Genomic DNA, 25,599 nt, shown 5'->3' on the forward strand with positions numbered 1-25,599 from the left:
GAATGCTTTGATCCAATTGCTCTATCAAAGCACCCTGGTCCAGGGGGCATGATTGACATCCACAGGCACATCCAGTCACAGACATTTTAGCCAATGCTTTGAAGCCAATAGGTTTCTACTAAACACACACACACACACACACACACACACACACACACACACCCCTAATTTCAGCTTTTCTTAAATACTGGAAGATTGAGTTTGTGAAACAGATTAGCAGTAATAACTTCCGACTTATTTATGCTTCCCCATATTCATTTGCATAATTTGCAACCATTCTAATTTTGTGCTTGGTCATTTGACTTGCTTTGACCAATGGAACAATGGTAAATGCAATTCAAGCAGAGATTTAAGAATAAATTGCCCATTGGAGATTTCTCTCTTGCTTTCTAGTAACAAAGAGACCGCAACCTTGTAAAGTAGCCAGTTGAAGAATGGGAGGTCTCATGGAAAGAGACCTCAGGCAGCCCAGCTGAGGCCATGATAAACCAGCCCACCCCAACCCAATCCACTAGCTAATAGCAGATGGTTGAGTGACTGCAGCCATGATCAGTCAAGACCAGTCCAGATCATAAAAACTACCTAACTGAACACAGCTTAAATGACTAACCTCCAGAATTATCAGCTAAATAAATAGCTGTTTTGTAAACTGGTTTTGAGGTTGATTTGCTTTGTAGCTTAACTGATTTGTGATTTATGCTGTGGCAACATGGTCCCAAGGCCATGTGCCCACCCATGTGTGGGTACAGCCTTCACCTGCTTTATCATTTATGATAAATGCCTCTCCTATAGGTATTTTAATGAACCCTTATTTTAAAGCCTTGGAGGCTGCACTTCCAAAAGAAAAGGTAACATTGGTGTTAGATCGGGCACACTATCATCATTGCTTCCCAGGAAGGAAGAGCTAGAAGTTGGTCCTATGTCTATACTGACTTATAAGGGTGAATCATGCTCAGGAAAATAAACCATAGGTAGACTGCAGTGTGTAGTATAGACCTGGGAGAAGTGTGCAGATAACCAAAATATGTTGATTTTGTCTTCCCCTCCACCACTCCTTATGGAGAGAACAGGTAGGGGTGGAGGTGTTTTATCAGAGACAACTAAGACTTTCCAAAGTCGGGAATATAACTAGAAGATACAACTCCCTCCTCCTTCTCTCAGGCCCCTTCAGCAACAGGGAAAACTTCCCTAGAGGAGATTCTGGCTTTGACCATCAGTGAAGTCAGCAGTGTTCATTGCAGAGAGAGAAGCTCATAATCAACACTGGAAAATATCAGCTTGGGACAGACACAAATTCCCTCTTTCCAAAAATAGCAAGGGGAAGTGATCTTGAAAGGGAGAAGATAACAACTGACTACCACTGGTCATTTCAAGAAAAGAGCTTCAGAGAATTCAGACGGCTTCTTATGTTTTTAGTTTATTTGAGAGAGAAGAGATGACCTCACTATGACCTGGGACCTGTTTGCCCCAAGAATGATGTATGAATGTCTGGACACAGGCAGCCTCTATCAGGGGACCTAGATGAAGAGATAAGGGTTTCCCCCAAATTTTGCCCACAACAGACTTTGGTATCTTTTATTCACAGCAGAGTTTTCCAAGTTTCTTTACAGAGAGGACTCATTAGAAGGGTTATCAAGTCATCCCAAGAATGAGTCCATCAGTGGGAACAAAAGGGTTGTCAAAAGCAAGAGGAGTTGTCCAAAGAGGTGAGATGACAGAGCCAGAGAGCAGCACCCACTTTTTAGCTTCTGTCTGAAGACCAAAGTAACCCACCAGGCCTCAGGGTCCACCTCAGAGGTCAAAGTCTCTCCAGAGTCTCAGCCCTCCCATCAGGGGTGACTGTCATCTTTCCAGAGGGGGTGGTCACCTTCTCAGGGACTCCAGCCTTCCTTCCTGGGGGCGCGACCTTCTGTCCAGTCTGAAGGTGCACGGGACCCACAGCTATCCCTCCAGGGCTCACCGCCAGATGGCCCACAGAGGTCAGGGGCTTCTCTCCAGGGCTCTCAGTCTTCCCTTCTGGAGCAGCAGTGCGCCTTCCAGATGATAGAGGGGTCCTTGTAGGGGTTGCAGTCTCACCTCTGGGGGTTGTGGTCATAGTTACAGACTTTCTATGAGTCTCAGTGGCCACAGCCTCTCCTCCTAGCGGCAAAATGCCCAAACCAGTGGTCAAATCCCTGGTCGTAGTTGGCATTTCAGGGCCAATTCTTGAAGAATTCACAGCAGTTGAAAACCAAAGTTTTGGTGAAGGAGTTGAGCTGAACTCTAGAAGAAATCAACAGAAGAGGGTGAGACTCCTACCTCTTCCTTCCCATCCTGTCACTGGCAGAACCAGAGCTGCTCCAGGGATGAAGTACCAGCTCCCAAACCAGAAGCAGAGGATTTCTGAATGCATCCTCTTGTCAACACAGATAAAGTCTCCGCACTCAGAAGCCCAGCTTCCCCACTTAAACGTATCAACAAGATCCCAGGCACCCATGGACACTCGGTGGGTTGGCTACATTTCCAGTTGAGTGACCCCGAGCAGAAGTCTGCCAGTTCTCTATGCTGAGCCCCTCACTTTGGCTGTCACACTTTGCACAAGACATTGACCCTGAGGCCTATTTCCTAACTTGTGGAATCCTCAGGAAGAATCCTTTTGTGTCCCCTACTTGGGAGGCATGAGGAAAAAGGCTGAGTGCAAGGAGGTTGCCCTAGAAAGCATGTTGTAAAGAATTAAGTTGGAGTTTCATTTCCACCCCTGACTAGCTGTATTATCTTTCTGAGTCCTGGTCTCCTCACAAAATGAGGGTTATGGACCATCTCCAAGGATGTTGCAGATTTAGCATGCCAGGTTCCATCTCCTAACTGCCAGTGTGTATAATAATGTCATGAGTATAAGGATTATTCCCATTTTGTAGATGGGAAAACAAAGCTCAGAGAGGTCAAATGGAGCAAGCATCAAAACCAAGATTAGAAAGCAGACTGGCCTGGCCATCAAAGCTTATTTTCTTCTTTCATTATCATTTTGCACCAACAAAGCCTTTAAATCTTACAGAAGGGACCCACCCAGTGGTTTTGCAACTGCCAACCCAGCTTCCAGGCCATAGCTACTCACCGTCCTTCACCAGAAGATAATTCAACATGTAGACAAGGGGGAAAGGGCCAGTGCCACAGAAAGTGCCTGTGACATCATCCAGGTCCAATGTCCACACCATGCCCCCCCCCCCAAAATGCTCTCTCTTTATGAAAAATGCCTGAAAAAGCAATGGTCAGTCAACCTGCTGTACTAGCCACCCTCCAGACTGAGTACAATGGCAAAATCAGATGGACTCTCAGAAGGCAATATGGTAGGATGCTTAGCCATGTAGCCTGTATTTGACTCTAGCCTCTATTGCTTATTAGCTATGGGATCTTGAAAAAAAAAAAAGCTACATAAGCCTTGTGGGTTTTAATTGCCTTTTATGTAAAAAACAAAAATGGATAACATTTCCAACATTTTTAGGATCCAGAGTTCCTATATGCACATATTACAACATAGGTTGAAGTGGAAGATACAATGCTAAGTGAAATAAGCCAATTACAAAAGAACAAATACTATGATTCCACTCATTGAAGTGCTTAGAGTAGCCAAATTCATACAGATGGAAGGTCGAGTGGTGATTACCAGGAGCTGTGTGAGGAAGGAGTGGGGAGTCATTTCAGTTTGGAAAGAGGAGAAAGTTCTGGAGGTAGATATGATGGTTGCACAGCAATGTGAATGTACTTAATGCTACTGAATGGTGACTAAAAAATGAATAACATAGTGAATTTTATGTATATATTGCCATAATTTTTAAGAGATTTCTAAATTCATACATGTAAGATATTTGGAGCAATATTTTGCGCATAGTACATGTTCATAAATATGAAATATTGTCTGGTTCCCCAGCCTGCTAATCATCATTATCATCATATTAAATTGGAGATATTGCTTTATTAAAAAAAATCATTTCAACATATCTTATGACATAGTGATGCTATAAAAGAGGAATAGAATGGACAATATCATAACTTTTACACATAAAAGAAAATGAAGCATTTTATCCATGATTATTAAACCCTCAGATATAACTAAATGGAAGTTGTTTAGCATTGAATCCAGATTTTCTTATTACCTTACCAGAGTTCTCTTGTAAGACTGATGGAAAAGATTGTCACATGCAAATAACTACATGACTTGGCCAAATCAATTGGCTTCTTTCTGGGGTTTAATTTCCCCAAATGTAAAATAAGGAGGAACCAATTATTGCTAAGTTGGAAATTGTGAAGATTCTGACTTTTTTCCCCCTACTTTTAGGCTAACAAGTTAACCTGTCAGGTTGGTTTTTTTTTTTTTTTCAGTTTTATTTATTTATTTTTACTTTACAGTATTGTATTGGTTTTGCCATACATTGACATGAATCTGCCATGGGCGTACGTGTGTTCCCCATCCTGAATCCCCCTCCCACCTCCTTCCCCATCCCATCCCTCTGGCAGTTTTATAGGTACATACACGCATGCGCACATTAGTGCACACACAGACACACACACACACTGTACACACAAGGGTCTCATAGAAGCCAGAGGGAAACTATGTTGGAGCAATAAAGGACCAAGTTCTCACCTTGTAACTAAAGCTGATGGCATCATCATAGCCAACCCACTCTTTCCCCTTGAAGGCATATGGGACACACTGATCATCAATCCAGCGTTTATTCATTCCCTCAATGAAGGAACAAATCTGCAGGAGCGTCAGAACAGTGATCAGCTGCGTGGCGTTCCATGAAGAGAAGCACCAACAGACAAACTGTTCACACCTAGGGGTAAAGACTTCCTCTCTATTTTGGATAAATTCTTACTATTGCTTATTCCTTTCTCTAATATCCATGATGGATAAACAGGTAGAGAACTAAGGAGTGGGTGGCAGCCTTTAGGAAATCAAACTAGAGTTTGTAAATAATGTCAGTACCAAACTACTACATAAGAAACCTGAGTCTAGACCAAACCTGTACCTTTCTCAAAGACTTTTCATAAGCAAGTATCTCCTTTGCTCATTAAACCAACATAAACTGATCCATCCAGGTATTTATCAAACTAACTTTTGAATCTATAATAAATGTAAAGACCCGAAGGCAGGGAGAACTAGGTTATTATATCAAAAAACCACTGACTGTAGACTGGGTACCCAACACTGTGCTGGAGACAGTTTGCTGCAAAGATATAGAAATATTCCATTTGGGCTGCAGAAGCTAATATGGAAGTTATTATTTTTTTTGTTTGTTCATTAAAGTTGTTATCAAAACCTCTTTAACATTACGTCCCCTTGACTATGTCATCACTTATAATCATGCTTCATTGGATTAGCAGGGAAACTTCTCCAGGAGCAGGCACAGTGCAGAGACTGGAGAGACACCAGCATCTCCATTACCACCTCAGTCAAAGATGCAACTCTCCCTCTGGTGCCTGCTGTCCTTTGCCTAGGAGGTCCTTCCCACCCATCAGGATTCTACTGTGCTTCATAGTTCTGCTCAAAATCCACCAACCTCACACCCTACAGTCATGAACTTGGTGCCTCTTACTGTCTTCTCTTGTGTTCCACATTCCCCTGGATCCATGTCTCTTCCCCCTACTCAACAGCAAGCTTTGTTGAGATGGGGATTCGGGCATGGAATCGAGGTAGAGGAGAAAGAATCTGTGATGCGGGATGTCTTAGAATTGTCTCAAAATAATTGACTAGTGAGAAGGAAGGAGTCAGGAGCAGAGAAAAAAAAAAGACTCACCATGAGCGGTTAATGACTGAAGCTGAGTGAAGGGCATTTGGGCATCAGGGAGTGAGAGGACGTTATACTGTTCTTTTATTTTTGCACATGTCTGATTATATACATATGGTAAATATTAATTATGTTTATTTAGGACATATAGTAAGTGAGGATTTACTTAACTGCCATTTAAGAATCTTCTAAGGGGTGAAATATCTGCCCTGGGTCCATGACTCTTTCAGGGAATGAGAGGATGCTATACTATTCTCTTACTTTTGAAAATATTTGAACTTTTGAAAATATATATATATCTTTCAAATATTAATTATGTTCATTTAGGCCATACAGTAATTCAGGATTGACTTAAATATTATTTAAGAATCTTCTAAGGAGGTATCTGTCCCCCTCCATTCAGAGTTCACCCAGTCCCTCACCTCTTACAAAGGGCTCAAATAACTTCCCCAAAAGAAAAGAGAATATCCCAGAGACTGGATGTCCCTTACCACAGCAAACCACCTCCTTGTCCTATCTCTAGCCCTCAGTCTTGCCTTGGTCCCTTGTCCCTGCTTTGGCCCTGGGCTCGGGTCGGGGAGCCCTAACTCACAGACACAGGTTCCCATTCCCGTCACCTCATAATAAGCCAAGAAGCCAGCTTGCTTGGTGTACTTCCCTGGAGATGCTGGTCCCACAGCTTCTGCCCCCAGCTCATTCTGAGAGGCTCTGAGGAGGTGAAAAGTACATCCATAGGTGGGGAGCCCCATGAGGAGCTTCTCGGGGGGGACCCCAAGCTGTCACCAGTAGCTCATGGCATATGCCTGTAGGGAGGGAGAACCAATACCTCCTTGTCACCAAAAGCCACTGGCCTGGCTCAGGGGTGCATGTCTGGGCTGCCTGACAGCTTTCCTTTTCTTACCGAAGATTTGGGGTCTCCAGGCAGAGAGAACAGAGGGCTATTCTGTCCTGTGACCTTTTCCCAGCTTCCATGTAAGTCGTAAGACAAGACGCTGATGAAATCCAGGAATCTATAAGGGCAGGAAAAGGAGGTATGAAGATCATGGTAGCTAGACTTTCACAGCACCAACTAGCTAACTAGCTGAACATCAGCCACCCAACACCCCTGCCATCTCTGCGTACTGAGATGGGTATTGGGGGCTGCCTGAGCCATGCTCCGCATGTGAGAGGCTGCCCTGGAACACACAGCTGGTGAGGGACAGTGGTGTGTCAGGACCTATGCCTTCCCGAGAGTATCCAAGGGGTCAGACCAGGAAACAAGCGCAGCAGCTGCTAAGCTGCTGCTAAGTCACTTTAGTCGTGTCCGACTCTGTGCGACCCCATAGACGGCAACCCACCAGACTCCCCCATCCCTGGGATTCTCCAGGCAAGAACACTGGAGTGGGTTGCCATCTCCTTCTCCAATGCATCAAAGTGAAAAGTGAAAGTGAAGTTGCTCAGTCATGTCCGACCCTCAGCAACCCTATGGACTGCAGCCTACCAGGCTCCTCCATCCATGGGATTTTCCAGGCAAGAGTACTGGAGTGGGGTGCCATTGCCTTTCCACAAGTGCAGCAGAGGTCTGCATAAATGACATGCGTAATCAGACAGCACAAAATTGCATCCATCTTTCTACTGTTCAAGGAGCCAGTGAAACCCATCTCTTCCAGAAAGCTTTCCAGATGGCGAAGTGTAATTGAGCCTTACCGAGTCACAGTGTAGAGGTTAGCATGGATTATCTAATTTAATTTTAATCTAGTTAATATCCTAATTACCATAATTGTCTCCATTTTAAAATGAAAAAATTGAAACTCACGCAGTTACTTAATTTGTCTCAGGTGACCCAGCTGGGTGAAGGTGGAGTCCTCAATCCTGCCTGGCTATGAGACCAACACTAGCCAACTCAGCTCACTGGATCTCTCACCTCTCCTGACACGCTGAACCCACTCTCCCTAAGGGTCATCACACACAGGAATGGCATCCTCTCTTGTATGTTGCATCTGCCTCCCTTTTAACATCAGGAAACACTTGATTCTTGAACTTTGTTAGAATTAGCCCAGAACTGGCATGTCCAGAGAGATATGAGCTCCCTCCATCTGGTTTTGTGACTTTGGCATGAAGACCTCTGCTCTAAAAACGGGCCCTAACTGGGCATTCCTATTTTTGTTTCAGAGGCAGTAGTTGGTAATTCACCCATCCCCTCTGTTACCCAGTGCACATCCACAGGGGATTCCAGCAGAATAGAGGTCAGGCCCTTGGATTCACTCCTTGAGGCCCAGCCAGGGATGATGCTGATATCTACCCAAAGGGATGCTGTGGTATGGCCTGGTGCTCCATCACTCCCCTCTGATCTCCTCAGGAAGTCCGGGCTATAAGGAATAATCCTTGTCCCCACCTACATTCATGCTTAACCCACCTCCCACAGGTGCTCTCACAGCAGGGCAGGAAGTCAAAGCTCCGGGACAGTGCTGGACACCTCTGGGTTCTGAACCCAAGATGCCTTCTTCCCTCCAGTGCCCCCCGCCAAACACCAAAGGAGCACCCACTCACCTGCCCAGAAGGCGTGCATCATACGCTTTCTGGATGACATGGGGGTCCCCAGAGATGACATCAGACAGCAGCAGCCTTGGGCGCATGGTGAGCTGGGCCTCATTCTTGAAGGCCTGCAGGAGCTCCTGGGAAGAGAGAGGCAGATGAGAGAAATGGACAAAGCAGAGTGGAGTCAGGGAAAGCAGGAGTCATCCGGGAAACAATCTTCCACAATAACAAAACTCCTGGAGCCAGGAGAGTCAGACACAGGCCCTGCCCACAGGTTCCCAAGAAAGGGGGACGTGAGCCAGTGTGGTAAGTCGCTGAGCAGAGGGCCAGTACCAGGGAAGCCAGCAACTCCATAGGGTGGCAAAAGAGTTGCACACGACTTAGTCACTGAACAACAACAAAGCTGGCCTTACTTCAGGTAAGGAGAGAAAGGTCCAGCGGTCATGCTCGGGGCTGCCTCTGAGTCCAGGGTACAAGAAGAAGAGGTCCAGACCATCGAAGCCATGTGTCCTCAGGAGGGCGATCACTGAATTGACAAACCTTTCCCAGTTGGAAAACGTGGACAGCATCTTGGTGTACCTGCAGGGGGGCCAGGGGTGAGGCCAGGAGAGCTTTCTGCATAACTGTGCTCCCCCCACCACTCCCCTGCAAGGCTCTTTGGTTCATATGTGGCTGTGGAAAGGAAGGCAGAGCTTTGAAACTTTCAAACCTTCTTAAGTCCCTTCCCAGCCCTGGACTTCAGGCTCCAGGAAGGATTTGCAAACCATACCTTCCCCTGCCAGACGGAAGCAACACTCAGCCTGCAGTAGAGACAGTGACTCAGAAGAGCTCTGCCTTTGAAATGATCACTCCTGGCCAGGCACTGACTCTTTGTCCAAACAGATAAGGGGAGGGAACATGAGAAAAAGGCCAGCATTTCCAGAAAGATCTCTGAGCTAATGGGCCCCATAACATGGCACAAGAGGGCCAGGCTCTGACCAGGGGTTCTAGAGTTTTTGCTATTCTGTTTATCAGCAATTTGACTGTTCTCCATTTTTCCTAGTATTTTCTCTTCCATAGTGAAGACACTATTGGAAAACCTTTAGAATAGCAAAGCTGAATTTTAAGTAATTTGGGGCTAGTACTGCATGCAATGATTAACCAGATTCAGACCTTGGCAGGCTTGGTTCCATTACCTGATCATCATCCCTAGCTGATCATCTCTCAGGAACACCTGGGTGAAATACAGTAAGTTACCAAAGCTCTCATTCGTGCTTTTTTCCTACAAATTTGGAATGCAAACAGCCACTTTAATCCTTTCCCCTAGCAATCATGAGATAGTGAGTGTAAAGCTGGCCTGCTCCCCTGACCCATCACCTCAACCTCATCCCAGAGAGAAGACCTAATAGCACAGACTCACCTCGAGGTGCCGAAGTTCCACCCCCAGACAGACAGCAGCGTTTTCAGCCCTCTGTTCCTGTGATAAAGGACAGAGTTGGTGAGCTGGGAGAACAGTGGGAAGTAGTGGAGATGGGAGGAGGGGGAGGAAAAGGAGGCAGTGGGTGGAGTAACCTAAGGGAGAAAGGAGTGGAGCCCAAGATGGAGAAGAAGGATAAAAGAGGCAGCAACCAGTCCACATATAGACCATCACACCCAGGACCCCAGGCTCTCTACGCCCCCCAAACTCCCCACTCCCATGACATTCCCAGAAAAAGAAAAGGCAGCCTAAATTTTCTCTTCACTCACTTTTTTGGTCAACAAACATTTACTGAGCAATTAATACATGCCTCTGACTGCTTTAGGCGCTTGAAACATAGCAATGAACAGATGGACAAGCTCCCTGCTCTCCTCTCTGGAGGCTGTGCTCTAGTGACATGGATTTTCTCTGCCCTTCTACAACCATGCACACAGCGACAGACCACTCCCTGCAGAGGACAGCCCAGGAGGCCTGGGGAGAGAACACTGAGCACCAGCTCTCTGCTGGGCGCTGACCCCGCCACCGGTGTACAAAGACCATAGACACCAGCCCTTCCCTTGGGGTTCATTTGCAGGTGACAAAGGGCAATGAAACACTAGCATTTGTGAAGCTTTTGTGATATGCAGCTCTCTCCGAAGCATTTGAAAATAGAATCCTGAGCACTGGGCTTGAAGGGTGAGTTGGGGTGCAAGGCAGAGAAGAGAGAGGAGCATATTCTAGGCAGGGGCACAGCAGCCACAAGGGCAGGGAGGCAAGGACGAGCTCAAAGTGCTGATCAATGGGGAACTCCCAGAGCAGGGACACTATAGAGAGCCATTGACAGGAGGAGGGACCCAAGGATCAGAGGACAGGTGACGACTAACAGAAGAAAATACTTACTCCTCTTTACCTGTAAAATACAGCCCCCCACACACAGTGAACACACCTCTCCTTGAGCTTGTTGAACTCTGGGTAGAGGATTTTCTCATCCAGGGGATCCTTAGGAACAATCTGATTGTTGTTCATCGAAGCAAAGGCAAATACCAGGTGGGTGCAGAGAAAGGGGTCCAGATCCCGGGGCAGGATCGAGGCAGAGCCGGGCCGACTGAATGCCCAGTTGGTGAAATAACACACCAGCTTGTGGGCAGCACCTGGCAGGGGACAGCAGGCATTATTGATAGAAACCAAGTGAGGATGGAGCTCAGCATCCACAGAGTGGTGTTGACACTGCCCGAGAGGCTAGGCTACTGTAACTGCTCCCTCACACACACACACACACACACACACACACTCCAGAGCTAAAAGGAGGGCAGGTCCATCCCCCACTGCTGGGGTCCCCCAGGGAAAGAACGCCTCATGAAACCCTGGTCAGAATGGACCCGAGAGTCTGGATCCTGGCAGAGAAGACCCAACAGTGACAGAATCCGCTGTTGAGCCAAACTGGGTCAATGATCCCCGACGCAGAGCCAAGGTGGGCACAGGAGACACTGGATCTGGAGCAGTTCTCAGTGGACACTCTCCCCGGCTCTGAAGAGGACCAGTTTCCTCACCATCATGGTGTTTCAGCACAAGGAGCAGCCCTGCAGGAGACAAAGGAAGAAACACACGCAGATTCACACACACACCCCAGCTCACCCTCCAGCTCCCACAAATGCAGACACACACACCCTTCCCTCCTTCCTCTTCTCTACACAGAGTGGGTGAAGCCAGATCTATCTAAGCTCCTTTCCACTCCAATATACTCTACATGTAGACACACAGGCTTTGGGACAACCATGACACTGAGAAGTCCCAGCAAGATTCAGGCCAGTGGTTCTCAACCTTGGAAGATAATGTAAGCATAGTGATTTTCTGGCTCCTCCCACAGACATTCTGATCAGTGGGTCTGAAGTGGAGGCCAGGCATAAAAATACTTAATGTGCAGCCGGTGAGAACCACTGCTCTGATCACTTCTCCTTTTACTGTGTCCTGTCCACCTCCATCTAATCCAGGCCCCTGAGGCCCAGGATGCTCCTTGGGTACCACAGAGACAACAAGCTGATGAAGCCCAGCACCTCCTGAACTAAGAGACATTTGGTAGCTGGGACCCACCACACTCACCAACCCACAGTAGCAGCTTCCCCATCTCTGTGGTCTGACAGCTGCAGGCCTATGGCTGGAGCCCCTTTATATGAGATACCCCAGGTACAACTATGGGACAACCCAGCCACACACACACAAAACCAGGGACAGTGATTAATGCATGGCCGCCCCAGAGTCACAGTGACCCCAGCATCTTCTGTCCTCCCACCCAGCGGAGCCATAGCTCTGAGATCCAACAAAGCAACAACTCCCTCTGACACTGGCAGAGAGGTGTCCACGCCCAGCCCTAGTGAGGGCAGGGCCATGCTCAGCCCCTCTTCCTGGAATTCAGCCTCACATGGACTGAGTACAAGGAAGAAACACTGAAGGGCAGCAGTGATTCTGTTGTTATATTAGTGGTTAGGAAAATTATGTAATGTAAAGCTAAAAATTCCCAACTATGGACTCAGGAAGGGGAAAGTTTGAATCGCAGTGTCAAAAATTAGAAGTTTTAGCATCTAGGGACAGTTACTTGGCTCTTTGAGCTTTAGTTTCTACACTTGTAAAATGGAGATAACACTTGAACTTACCTCATAGCATTTTATACTGATTAAAGACATAGCATGTGAAAAACTTAGTTCAGTGCTTTGAAGTGTGGTGCTGGAGAAGACTCTTGAGAGTCCCTTGGACTGCAAGGAGACCAAACCAGTCAATCCTAAAGGAAATCAACCCTGAATATTCATTGGAAGGACTAATGCTGAAGCTGAAGCTCCAATACTTTTGCCACCTGATGTGAAGATCCTACTCATTGGAAAAGACCCTGATGCTGGGAAAGTTGAGGGCAGGAGGAGAAGAGGATGAAAGAAGATGAGACGGTTGGATGGCCTCACCGACTCAATGGACATAAGTGTGAGCAAACTCCGGGACATAGTGAAGGACAGGGAAGCTTGGTGTCCTGCAGTCCATGGGGTCACAAAGAGTCAGACACAACAGAGCAACTGAACAACAACAACAAGGGCTCAGTGAAAGATAGCAGTTATTAGAGATGCCACAAGAGTTTGCCCCCAGAGCAGGATTCTCAAACTCAAACGCTGACAGGCAGGTAATGTAAATTGGTGAAGTGGACACAATAGAATAGCTCATGCTCCAGTTGATTAGAAGAATAACAGTGCTCCTACTGTATAGCACAGGGAACTCTGCTCAATGTTATGTGACAGCCTAGATGGGAAGGGCATTTAGGGGACAGTGGATACATGATATGTATGGCTGAATCCCTTTACTATGCACTTGAAACTATCACAACATTGTTAATCAGCTATACTCCAGTATAAAATGAAAAGTTTACAAAAAAGAATAACAATGCAAGCCCAGTGATACACTTCAGCTAACATGAAGTCTCTCAGTTGGGAGACATCAAAGATCAGTATTAACAGGGACAGCACTCTGAGTAGCCACTAATGTTTGCCTTGCAGTGAAATAGAACCAATACTTTGGAGGATTCTTCAATTTCTCAAGAGAAGACAAAAATCTGAATTTTTGAATGAGTCAATGATGTTTGAGCCAATATACGAGCCAATGGTGACACTGTCCTGAGAGGGGTCATAAACCTAAGAAATATAACAAATGCAGTTCTGGACACCTAAGAGTCAATTTTTTAAAAACACAATAATAATATGAAGGATAAATAAAATACGTATATAAGCAAATGTTTTCATGATCCACCAGTTTTCTCTTCTGCTACCAAGGTTCCCAAACCTTGAGTAGGTCCCATATTTCAGAGTGTGACCCTCCATCACAGGGACAAAAATTTTGTTATCTGTGTATCCAATACACCTGTCTTCTTAGAGATCATACTGCTCACTTAATCCACACACAATGGAGGAACTAATCAGATGTCAATATAATAAATGCCACTGGGAAATAACAATGACTAGTGGTTTAATTTGCTTCATTTATAGTAGGAAGACCAGGAAAGTGTAACTTGTATCAGCAGGTTGCTTGGTATCATGGAACAAAAACAATAAGTGGCATAGAATGTTTAGGGTGGGAATATTTCACTGAAATCTGGGAAAGCCTGAGGGAATACTCTACCTAGCAGAGGCTGTGTCTCCATTTGTTCATCCCTCTTTGTCTTCCTTTACATATTCAATGAATATTTTATTGAGCATAGGCCAGGCCCTAATGGGCTTCCCACATAGCACAAGTCGTAAAGAATCCATCTGCCAATTCAGGAGATGAAAGAGATGAGGGTTTGATCCCTGGATCAGGAAGATCCCCTGGAGAAAGAAATGGCAACCCACTCCAGTATTTCTTGCCTGGAGAATCCCATGGACAGAGGAGCCTGGAGGGCTACAGTCCATGGGTCACAAAGAGTCAGACGCAGCTAAGCACATGCACAGAGGCCCTGATACACACACACCCTAGGTATGTGCTGATCAAGAAAGAGTTTCTACTCAAGGAACCTCTAGTCTAGTGAACATATGGATCACATCTCCCAGAGCTAAAGCATGTCTCTATCTTAGTCTCTTGGATTAAGTGAAGTGGGAGATATATGAGTTTTGTTTCTAAAAAACCTTGAGATCCAATACCTGCTCTGTAGTATCATTAGGTACACCTGCATGTTCAATGCCACCTTCCATACCTTGGGTTAATGTGAACCCGAATCAAGAGATTCCTGAATGCACACTGGATCATGTTTGACAACAACTCACGCCATTGGTTAGATGGCCCCTACTGTGGTTTCTAACTCTAGTGACCAATCTCCTATTTGCTTCCTAGTTCCTAGCCCTTGTGCCCTAAGTCTTGTTTCTAGGTCTCTGCTTTGATTTCTCTTCCTGGTTTATAAACTGTAGGTACCTCACTTGGTTTCTAGGGCCTGGGTCCTGACTCATTCTTGCCAAGCTCCTGGGGCTTAACTGCCTGACTTTTAAGACCTCCCTGATGTGAATGCTTGCCTCTCTCTGCTTCTGGGGCTTCTCTCACCCCACCTCCTGCCACCCAGACTCTGCATCACTGAGATTTCCCACAAGGTTTGTTCTCTTCCACCCAGACTCCTGCCAAGGGGGCTGGTTGTTAATGCTGTGCCCATCACAGAGACAAATCTGTTGGTCAGCTGAACCTCCTTCATCTGCACCTGGGTCAGTGCTCTGGACTCCTATCCCAGACCTGCCTGTCCCATACCTTCAAAAGTGACTGATGATGCTGAGAAGAATGGCAAGATATAACAATGGATGCCCAGGAGTGACCCTTGCTTCATTCAGGGGTGACTGTGCCAAAGAGTGGGCAACTAAAGCTCTGTGTGTAGGAGACGATGAACAGTGAAACGCTGGGCTATGTTGAAAACCAGTGTGCCATGTCGCTCCGGTCACTCCCCATCCTCCTCCTTGAGTTCTTGCCGTCAAAAGACAACCACTGCTTTGTATTTTTACACACCCACCAGGTACTTAGAGAATACCCCTTCCCAATGCTTAGCCTGTTCTCATGAAATGAGAAAAGACACTTACAAATGTCTTTTAGTTGACTTGCTAAAGAAATTCCACAGCAAACAGCCCCTCCCATATTCTACAGCACTTCACTAGATGAGGGCAAGATCACAGATGCGAAGGGCTTTGGGTTTAACAAAGCATTTGACCAAATTTTTCATGATTCTCATGTGGAAGAAATGGAGAAGTTTGATTTGAACAAAAGCAACTAGTTGACTAATGTAAGAACACAAAGAGTATTGACTACAGATCAGTATAAACTTGGAGAGCTTTACCATGTCTCTAAAATGAAGGAGATAGGCTAGAGTGTTGTTTCCTAGTATTTAATATAAAAGATGATTTTTGGCTGTATATTGTGATTTTTTATTTTCATATTTATGCATTTACTTTAATGTATATTAGAAAATGTATACTACCTCCAAATCCAATGATTTCATATATTAAAGTGTAAAAATTGAGGCAACTCAGACAGAAATATTTTAATAAAGTAGTAAATATAAAAACTATTCAATCGCCTTAGAAATCATTTTGAGAACACCACAATCCTATAACCCAGCAACTTCCCTTTTAGAAATTTGCCATGCAGAGATATCTGCCCAGTTATACAAAGAAAGTATGTTCACTGCAGGTTTATTTGTAACAACAATAGCAACAAAAAACAACAGGCACATCTCAGTTGACTACATGACCATTAGTGAGAGATATATAAACATGTTATTACACATTGTTATCCATGGAATGGCCTCTTTCTTTACCTTTTAAGCCGGTGATTCTCAACTGGGCAATACTCTGCCCCCCATCGGACATATGGCAATGTCCGGAGACATTTTTCATTGTCACAGTGGAGGCAGGGGTGGTACTAGTACATGATGGATAAAAGCCAGGGATGCTGCTAAACATCCTACAGCACAAGGCAGACCTCATAACAAAGAATTACCCAATATTGATAATTAATAATCCAAAGGGTGAAATATCCTGGTTAAAGGTGAGTTATTTTAGTTGTTCTTTTAATTCTATCACAAACCTGAGATCATGTATATACTTACCTCTTATTACCTTAGATTTAAAATTAAACAACTGTTTCTTTTTTATTTATTTATTTTAATTGGAGGCTAATTATTTTACAATATTGTAGTGGTTTTTGCCATGAAATTAAAAGATGCTTACTCCTTGGAAGAAAAGTTATGAGCAACCTAGATAGTATATTCAAAAGCAGAGACATTACTTTGCCGACTAAGGTCCATCTAGTAAAGGCTATGGTTTTTCCTGTAGTCGCGTATGGATGTGAGAGTTGGACTGTGAAGAAGGCTAAGTGCTGAAGAATTGATGCTTTTGAACTGTGGTATTGGAGAAGACTCTTGAGAGTCCCTTGGACTGCAAGGAGATCCAACCAGTCCATTCTAAAGGAGATCAACCCTGGGATTTCTTTGGAAGGAATGATGCTAAAGCTGAAGCTTCAGTACTTTGGCCACCTCATGCGAAGAGTTGACTCATTGGAAAAGACTCTGATGCTGGGAGGGATTGGGGGCAGGAGGAGAAGGGGACGACAGAGGATGAGATGGCTGGATGGCATCACGGACTCGATGGACGTGAGTCTGAGTGAACTCCGGGAGATGGTGATGGACAGGGAGGCCTGGCGTGCTGTGATTCATGGGGTCGCAAAGAGTCGGACACGACTGAGTGACTGAACTGAACTGAACTGAGTGGTTTCTGTCATACTTTGACATGAATCAGCCATGGGTGTACATGTGTTCTCCATCCTGAGCCCCCTCTCACCTCCCTCCCTATCCCATCCTTCTGGATCATCCCAGTGCACCAGCCCTGAGCACCCTGTCTCATGCATCGAACCTGGACTGGAAATCTGTTTCACATATAATAATATACATGTTTCAGTGCTATTCTCTCAGATCAACCCACCCTCGCCTTCTCCCACAGAGTACAAAATACTGTTCTATACATCTGTGTCTTTTTTTGTGTGTGTGCTCATTTCTTTGTTGTTTTTTTTTTCAATTTATTTATTTTACTTTACAATATTGTATTGGTTTTGTGATACATTAACTTGAATCTGCCATGGGTGTACCTGTGTTCCTCATCCTGAACCCCCCTCTCACCTCCCTCCCCATCCCATCCCTCTGGGTCATGCCAGTGCACCAGCCGAAGCACCCTGTATCATGCATCGAACCTGGACTGGCAATTCGTTTCACATATGATAATTTACATGTTTCAATGCCATTTTCTCATATCGTCCCACCCTCGCCCTCTCCCACAGAGTCCAAAAGACTGTTCAATACATCTGTGTTTCTTTTGCTGTCTCGCACACAGGGTTATCATTACCATCTTTCTAAATTCCATATATACGCATTAGTATACTGTATTGGTGTTTTTCTTTCTGGCTTACTTCACTCTGTATAATAGGCTCCAGTTTCATCCACCTCATTACAACTAATTCAAATGTATTCTTTTTAATGGCTAAGTAGGTTCCAAATAGGACAAGGAGTATGTCAAGGCTGTATACTGTCACCCTGCTTATTTAACTTATATGCAGAGTACATCATGATAAACGCTGCGCTGGGAGAAGCACAGGCTGGAATCAAGATTTCCAGGAGAAATATCAATACCTCAGATATGCAGATGACACCACCCTTATGGCAAAAAAATGAAGAGGAACTAAAAAGCCTCTTGATAAAAGTCAAAGAGGAGAGTGAAAAAATTGGCTCAAAGCTCAACATTCAGAAAACGAAGATCATGACACACTGGTCCCATCACTTCATGGAAAACAGATGGGGAAAAAGTGGAAAGAGTGTCAGACTTATTTTGGGGGGGCTCCAAAATCACTGCAGATGGTGACTGCAGCCATGAAATTAAAAGATGCTTACTCCTTGGAAGGAAAGTTATGACCAACCTAGATAGCATGTTGGAAAGCAGAGATACTACCTTCCCAACATAGGTCTGTCTAGTCAAGGCAATGATTTTTCCAGTGGTCATGTATGGATGTGAGAGTTGGACTGGGAAGAAAGCTGAGCACTGAAGAATTGATGCTTTTGAACTATAGTGTTGGAGAAGACTCTTGAGAGTCCCTTGGACTGCAAGGAGTTCCAACCAGTCCATTCTAAAGGAGATCAGTCCTGGGTGTTCATTGGAAGGACTGATGCTGAAGCTGAAACTCCAATACTTTGGCCACCTCATGCGAAGAGTTGACTCATTGGAAAAGACTCTGATGCCAGGAGGGATTGGGGGCAGGAGGAAAAGGGGACAACAGAGGATGATGGCTGGATGGCATCACCCACTCGATGGACATGAGTGAGTGAACTCTGGGAGTTGGTGATGGACAGGGAGGCCTGGCGTGCTGCAATTAATGGGGTCGCAAAGAGTCAGAAACAACTGTGTGACTGAACTGAACTGAACTGAATATTCCATTGTGTATATATGTACCACAGCTTTCTTGTCCATTCATCTGCTGATGGCCATCTAGACTCCTTCCATGTCCTGGCTATTATAAATAGTGCTGCGATGAACATTGGGTTACATGTGTCTCTTTCAATTCTGGTTTCCTCAGAGTGTATGCCCAGCAGTGAGATTGCTGGGTCATATGGCAGTTCTAGCTCCAGTTTTTTAAAGGAATCTCCACACTGTTCTCCATAGTGGCTGTACTAGTTTGCAATCCCACCAACAGTGTAAGAGGATCCCTTCTCTCCACACCTTCTCCAGCATTTATTGTTTGTAGACTTTTGGATAGCAGCCATTCTGACCAGCATAAGATGGTACCTCATTGTGGTTTTGATTTGCATTTCTCTGATAATGAGTGATGTTGAGCATCTTTTCATGTGTTTGTTAGCCATCTGTATGTCATCTCTGGGGAAATGTCTGTTTAGTTCCTTGGCCCATTTTTTGATTGGGTCGTTTATTTTTCTGGGGCTGATCTATAGGAGTTGCTTGTATATTTTGGAGATTAATTCTTTGTCAGTTGCTTCATTTGTTATTATTTTCTCTCATTCTGAAGGCTGTCTTTTCACCTTGCTTACAGTTTCCTTCGTTGTGCAAAAGCTTTTAAGTTTAATTAGGTCTCATTTGTTTATTTTTGCTTTTATTTCCATTACTCTGGGAGGTGGATCATAGAGGATCCTGCTGTGATTTATGTTGGAGAGTGTTTTGCCTATGTTCTCCTCTAGGAGTTTTATAGTTTCTGGTCTTACATTTAGATCTTTAATCCATTTTGAGTTTATTTTTGTGTATGGTGTTAGAAAATGTTCTAGTTTCATTCCTTTACAAGTGGTTGGCCAGTTTTCCCAGCACCACTTGTTAAAGAGACTGTCTTCTCCATTGTATATTCTTGGCTCCTTTGTCAAAGATAAGGTGTCCATAGCTGTGTGGATTTATCTCTGGGCTTTCTATTTTGTTCCATTGATCTATATCTCTGTCTTTGTGCCAGTACCGTACTGTCTTGATGACCAGTTGCTTCATAGTATAGCCTGAAGTCAGGAAGGTCAATTCCTCCAGTTCCATTCTTCTTTCTCAAGATTGCTTTGGATATTCTAGGTTTTGTGTATTTCCATACAAATTGTGAAATTTTTTGTTCTAGTTCTGTGAAAAATACCATTGGTAGCTTGATAGGAATTGCATTGAATCTGTAGATTGCTTTGGGTAGTATACTCATTTTCACTATATTGATTTTTCCAATCCATGAACATGGTATATTTCTCCATCTATTTGTGTCATCTTTGATTTCTTTCATGAGTGTTTTATAGTTTTCTGTATATAGGTCTTTTGTTTCTTTAGGTAGATTTATTCCTAAGTATTTTATTCTTTTCGTTGCAATGATGAATGGAATTGTTTCCTTAATTTCTCTTTCTGTTTTCACATTGTGAGTGCATAGGAATGCAGGGGATTTCTGTGTGTTGATTTTATATCCTGCAACTTTACTGTATTCATTAACTAGCTCTAGTAATTTTCTGCTGGAGTCTTCAGGGTTTTCTATGTAGAGGATCATGTCATCTGCAAACAGTGAGAGTTTTACTTCTTCTTTTCCAATCTGGATTCCTTTTATTTCTTTTTCTGCTCTGATTGCTGTGGCCAAAACTTCCAAAACTATGTTGAATAGTAGTGGTGAAAGTGGGCACCCTTGTCTTGTTCCTGACTTTAGGGGAAATGCTTTCGATTTTTCACAATTGAGGATAACGCTTGTTGTGGGTTTGTTATATATAGCTTTTATTATGTTGAGGTATGTTCCTTCTATCCCTGACTTCTGGGGGGGTTTTATCATAAATGGATGTTGAATTTTGCCTAAGGCTTTCTCTGCATCTATTGAGATAATCAAATGGTTTTTATCTTTCAACTTCTTATTGTGGTGTATTACATTGATTCATTTGTGGATTTTGAAGAATCCTTACATCCCTGGGATAAAGCCCACTTGGTTATGATGGATGATCTTTTTAATATGTTGTTGGATTCTGTTTGCTAGAATTTTGTTAAGGATTTTTGCATCTATGTTCATCAGTGATATTGGCTTGTAGTTTTCTTTTTTTGTGGCATCTTTGTCTGGTTTTGGTATTAGGGTGACGGTGGCCTCATAGAATGACTTTCGAAGTTACCTTCCTCTGCAATTTTCTGGAAGAGTTTGAGTAGGATAAGTGTTAGCTCTTCTCTAAATTTTTGGTAGAATTCAGCTGTGAAGCCATCTGGACCTGGGCTTTTGTTTGCTGAAAGATTTCTGATTACAATTTCGATTTCCTCCCTTGTGATGGGCCTGTTAAGATTTTCTATTTCTTCCTGGTTCAGTTTTGGAAAGTTGTACTTTTCTAAGAATTTGTCCATTTCTTCCAAGTTGTCCATTTTATTGGTATATAGTTGCTGATAGTAGTCTCTTATGATACTTTGTATTTCTGTGTTGTCTGTTGTGACTTCTCCATTTTCATTTCTAATTTTGTTGATTTGATTCTTCTCCCTTTGTTTCTTGATGAGTCTGGCTAATGGTCTGTCAATTTTATTTATCTTCTCAAAGAACCAGCTTTTAGCTTTGTTGATTTTGGCTATGGTCTCTTTTGTTTCCTTTGCATTTATTTCTGGCCTAATTTTTATGATTTCTTTCCTTCTACTAACCCTGGGGTATTTCATTTCTTCCTTTTCTAGTTGCTTTAGGTGTAGAGTTAGGTTATTTATTTGAATTTTTTCTTGTTTCTTGAGGTATGCCTGTATTGCTGTGAACCTTCCCCTTAGCACTGCTTTTACTGAATCCCATAGGTTTTGGGTTACTGTGTTTTCATTTCCATTCATTCCTATGCACATTTTTATTTCTTTTTTTATTTGTTCTGTGATTTGTTGGTTATTCAGCAGCGTATTGTTCAGCCTCCATATGCTGGAATTTTTAATAGTTTTTCTCCTGTAATTGACATCTAATCTTACTGCATTGTGGTCAGAAAAGATGCTTGGAATGATTTCAGGTTTTATGAACTTGCCAAGGCTAGATTTATGGCCCAGGATGTGATCTATCCTGGAGAAGGTTCCATGTGCACTTGAGAAAAAGGTGAAATTCATTGTTTTGAGATGAAATGTCCTACAGATATCAATTAGGTCTAACTGGTCCATTGTATCATTTAAAGTTTGTGTTTCCTTGTTAAATTTCTGTTTAGTTGGTCTATCCATAGATGTGAGTGGGGTATTAAAGTCTCTCACTGTTATTGTGTTATTGTTAATTTCTTCTATCATACTTGTTAGCATTTGTCTTACATATTGCGGTGCTCCTATATTGGGTGCGTATATATTTATAATTGTTATATCTTCTTCTTGGATTGATCCTTTGATCATTATGTAGTGTCCTTGGTCTCTTTTCACAGCCTTTATTTTAAAGTCTATCTTATCTAATATGAGTATTGCTACTCCAGCTTTCTTTTGGTCTCTCTTTGTGTGGAATATCTTTTTCCAGCCCTTCACTTTCAGTCTGTATATGTCCCTTGTTTTGAGGTGGGTGTCTTATAGACAACATACATAAGGGTCTTGTTTTTGTATCCAATCGACCAGTTTTTGTCTTTTGGTTGGGGCATTCAACCCATTTACACTTAAGGTAATTATTGATAATTATGATCCCATTGCCATTTACTTTGTTGTTTTGGATTCGAGTTTATATCCCCTTTTTGTGTTTCCTGTCTAGAGAAAATCCTTTGGCATTTGTTGAAGAGCTGGTTTGGTGGTGCTGAATTTTCTGAGCTTTTGTTTATCTGTAAATCTTTTGATTTCTCCTTCATATTTGAATGAGATCCTTGCTGAGTACAGTAATCTCTTTTATCACTTTAAGTATGTCCTGCCATTCCCTTCTGGCCTGAAGAGTTTCCATTGAAAGATCAGCTGTTATCCTTATGGGAATCTCCTTGTGTGTTATTTGTTGTTTTTCCCTTGCTGCTGTTAATATTTGTTCTTTGTGTTTGATCTTTGTTAATTTGATTAATAAGTGTCTTGGGGTGTTTTGCCTTGAGTTTATCCTGTTTCAGACTCTCTGGGTTTCTTGGACTTGGATGACTATTTCCTTCCCCATTTTAGGGAAGTTTTCAACTATTATCTCAAGTATTTTCTCATGGCCTTTCTTTTTGTCTTCTTCTTCTGGGACTCCTATGATTCGAATGTTGGAGCATTTAACACTGTCCCAGAGGTCTCTGAGGTTGTTCTTGTTTCTTTTAATTCTTTTTTTCTTTTTTCCTCTCTGCTTCATTTATTCCTACCATTCTATCTTCTACCTCACTTATCCTACCTTCTGCCTCCATTATTCTACTGTTGGTTCCCTCTAGAGTGTTTTTTATCTCATTTATTGCATTATTCATTATTGATTGACTCTTTTTTATTTCTTCTAGGTCCTTGTTAAACATTCCTTTCATCTTCTCAATCCTTGTCTCCAGGCTATTTATCTGTAACTCCATTTTGTTTTCAAGATGTTGGATCATTTATACTATCATTATTCTGCATTCTTTTTCAGGTAGACTCGCTATCTCCTCCTCTTTTGTTTGATGTGGTGGGCATTTATCATGTTCCTTTACCTGCTGAGTATTTCTCTGCCTTTCATCTTGTTTAGATTGCTGTGTTAGGGGTGGCCTTTCTGTATTCTGGCAGTTTGTGGTTCCTCTTTATTGTGGAGGTTTCTCACTGTGGGTGGGGTTGGATGGGTAGCTTGCCAAGGTTTCCTGGTTAGGGAAGCTTGCATCAGTGTTCTGGTGGGTGGAGCTGGATTTCTTCTCTCTGGAGTGCAATGAAATGTCCAATACAGAGTTTTGAGATATCTATGGGTTTGGTGTGACTTTGGGCAGCCTGTATATTGAAGCTCAGGGTATGTTCTTGCATTGTTGGAGAATTTGCATGGTATGTCTTGCTCTGGAACTTGTTGGCTCTTGGGTGGTGCTTGGTTTCAGTGTATGTATGGAGGCTGTTGGATGAGCTCTTATCAATTAATGTTTCCTGGAGTGAGGAGTTCTCTGGTGTTCTCAGGTTTTTTAAGCCTTCTGCCTCTGGTTTTCAGTCTTATTCTTACAGTAGCCTCAAGACTTCTCCATCCATACAGCACTGATGATAAAACATCTAGGTTAATGATGAAAAGATTCTCCACAATGAGGGATACCATGAGAGGTTCACAGAGTTACATCAAGAAGAGAAGAGGGAGGAGGGAGCTAGAGGTGACCAGGAGGAGAAGAGGAGGAATCAAAAGAGGAGAAAGCAAGCTAGCCAGTAATCAATTTCCTATGTGCTCTCCACAGTCTGGACCCCTCAGAGAGGTTCACGGAGTTACACATAGAAGAGAAGATGGAGGAAGGAGATAGAGGTGACCAGGAGGAGAAAAGGGGGAATCAAAAGGAGAGAGACAGATCTAGCCAGTAATCAGTTCCCTAAGTGTTCTCCACAGCCTGGAACACACAAAGAGATTCACAGAGTTGGGTAGAGAAGAGAAGAGGAAGGAAGGAGATAGAGGTGACCTGGGGGAGAAAAAGGAGAGTCAAAGGGAGAGAGAGTAATCAACCCAGGAATCACACTCCTAAGTAAAAATGGGTAATGAAGATTGGATTCTTAAAGGTACAAAATTGATAACAAATACCAAAAAGCAAAGATTAAAAATCTAGAGTAGAGGTTAGACTCTCAAAATATAATCTTAAAAAAAAAAGTCACAAAAATTATAAAATATATATATGACGTTTGCTTTAAAAATAGGGTCTGTTTTTGCAAGGTGATAATAGATTATAAAAATGAAAATTAGAGGAATAATAGAGGACTTTAAAATAAAAAAATTTTAATTTAAAAAATGATAATAGTAAAAATATATCTAGGAATTCCTCTGGAGCTGTTGTGGGCAGTGTGGGGTCAGTTCAGTTTCAGATAGTTCCTTGATCTGGCTTATACTTCTCAAGATCTATAGGCCCCTTCCATTGTAGTCAGTGCTAGCTACAGGGTTTTAATCTGTTGCACCTGTCACTTCCAAAGCAGTTCCCACTGTTTATTTTAGCTTCTTCTGTTTGCTGGTCTCTTCAGTCTCTAATTTCCACCCTGACACAAGGGGGTGAAGGTGGTCACTTATTTAGGCTCACTTGTTCAGTCATGCTGGGGGAGGCAGGAACACTGCAAACAAATATCACTGGTGTGTGTGGAGAGTGCTCACAGTGTCTCAGCTGCACTGGGTTTGCCCCCGCTCACGGCACGTGTTCTTTCCCAGTCTGCACTGCTCAGGCTCTAGGTTGCTCTGCCAGGAACTGTCTGAGGTGGGCCCTGGGTTGTGTGCACTTCCCAGGTCTAAGCTGCTCAGGTTCAGGTTCTCAGGTATTCCACAAAGGCACAGACTCATTTGGGCATGTGTTTTGTGCCCTTCCCAGGTCCGAACAGCTTAGGTGACCAGGTGCTTGGCGAGAGCAGTCTCCCCAGGTGGGGGGTGCATCTTATCACCTCCCCAGTCCCAGCCGCTCAGTTTTCTGGGTGGCAGAGGGTATGTCTGTCTCAGGTGTGCTGTGTGGTTCTTTTGGGGAGCTGACCTCTGGCTGTGACCCTCCCAGCAGATGTCAACCATCCAGAATCCCAAGAAGTCTTGGTTAGTAACTGGGAGCCAGTTGCAATTTGGTAGAGGATGCCATCTCTGAGGCCAAGATTGTGTCTTTCCGGCTCTGGCTGTCCCCCTCCTGCCTTCCTGCCTCCGGCAGTAGATGGGCCAGTCCACAGCTGGCTAGCTCTCCTCTGATATTTGCTCAGTCCTTTGTTCTGTGAGTGGGCCTGGCAGTGCCTTAGATTAGGGCTTTTCACAGGATAGTTTCTCTCTCTCTCTCTCTCTCTTTTCTCTCTCTCTGGCTATCCCACAGTTTGGGTTACTATCTCATATTTG

The 25,599-nt window shown here is 43.6% G+C and overlaps 1 long non-coding RNA gene and 1 pseudogene across 1 annotated transcript in view; one reads left to right on the plus strand and one right to left on the minus strand.

Annotated features, from left to right (window-relative positions):
- LOC138445698 (uncharacterized) overlaps positions 1-5,308 on the plus strand; it is a 48,055-nt gene extending 42,747 nt beyond the window's left edge. Inside the window, exon 4 of the long non-coding RNA XR_011258967.1 lies at positions 4,677-5,308. This is a non-coding gene — a long non-coding RNA (uncharacterized lncRNA). The remainder of the gene's footprint in view (positions 1-4,676) is intronic.
- On the minus strand, positions 1,581-10,884 carry LOC138445695 (oviduct-specific glycoprotein-like; annotated as a pseudogene).
- Between the last annotated feature and the right edge of the window lie 14,715 nt (positions 10,885-25,599).

This window comes from Ovis canadensis, chromosome 1, assembly GCF_042477335.2.
Source record: "Ovis canadensis isolate MfBH-ARS-UI-01 breed Bighorn chromosome 1, ARS-UI_OviCan_v2, whole genome shotgun sequence".
In the NCBI taxonomy this organism is placed as follows: Eukaryota; Metazoa; Chordata; class Mammalia; order Artiodactyla; family Bovidae; genus Ovis; species Ovis canadensis.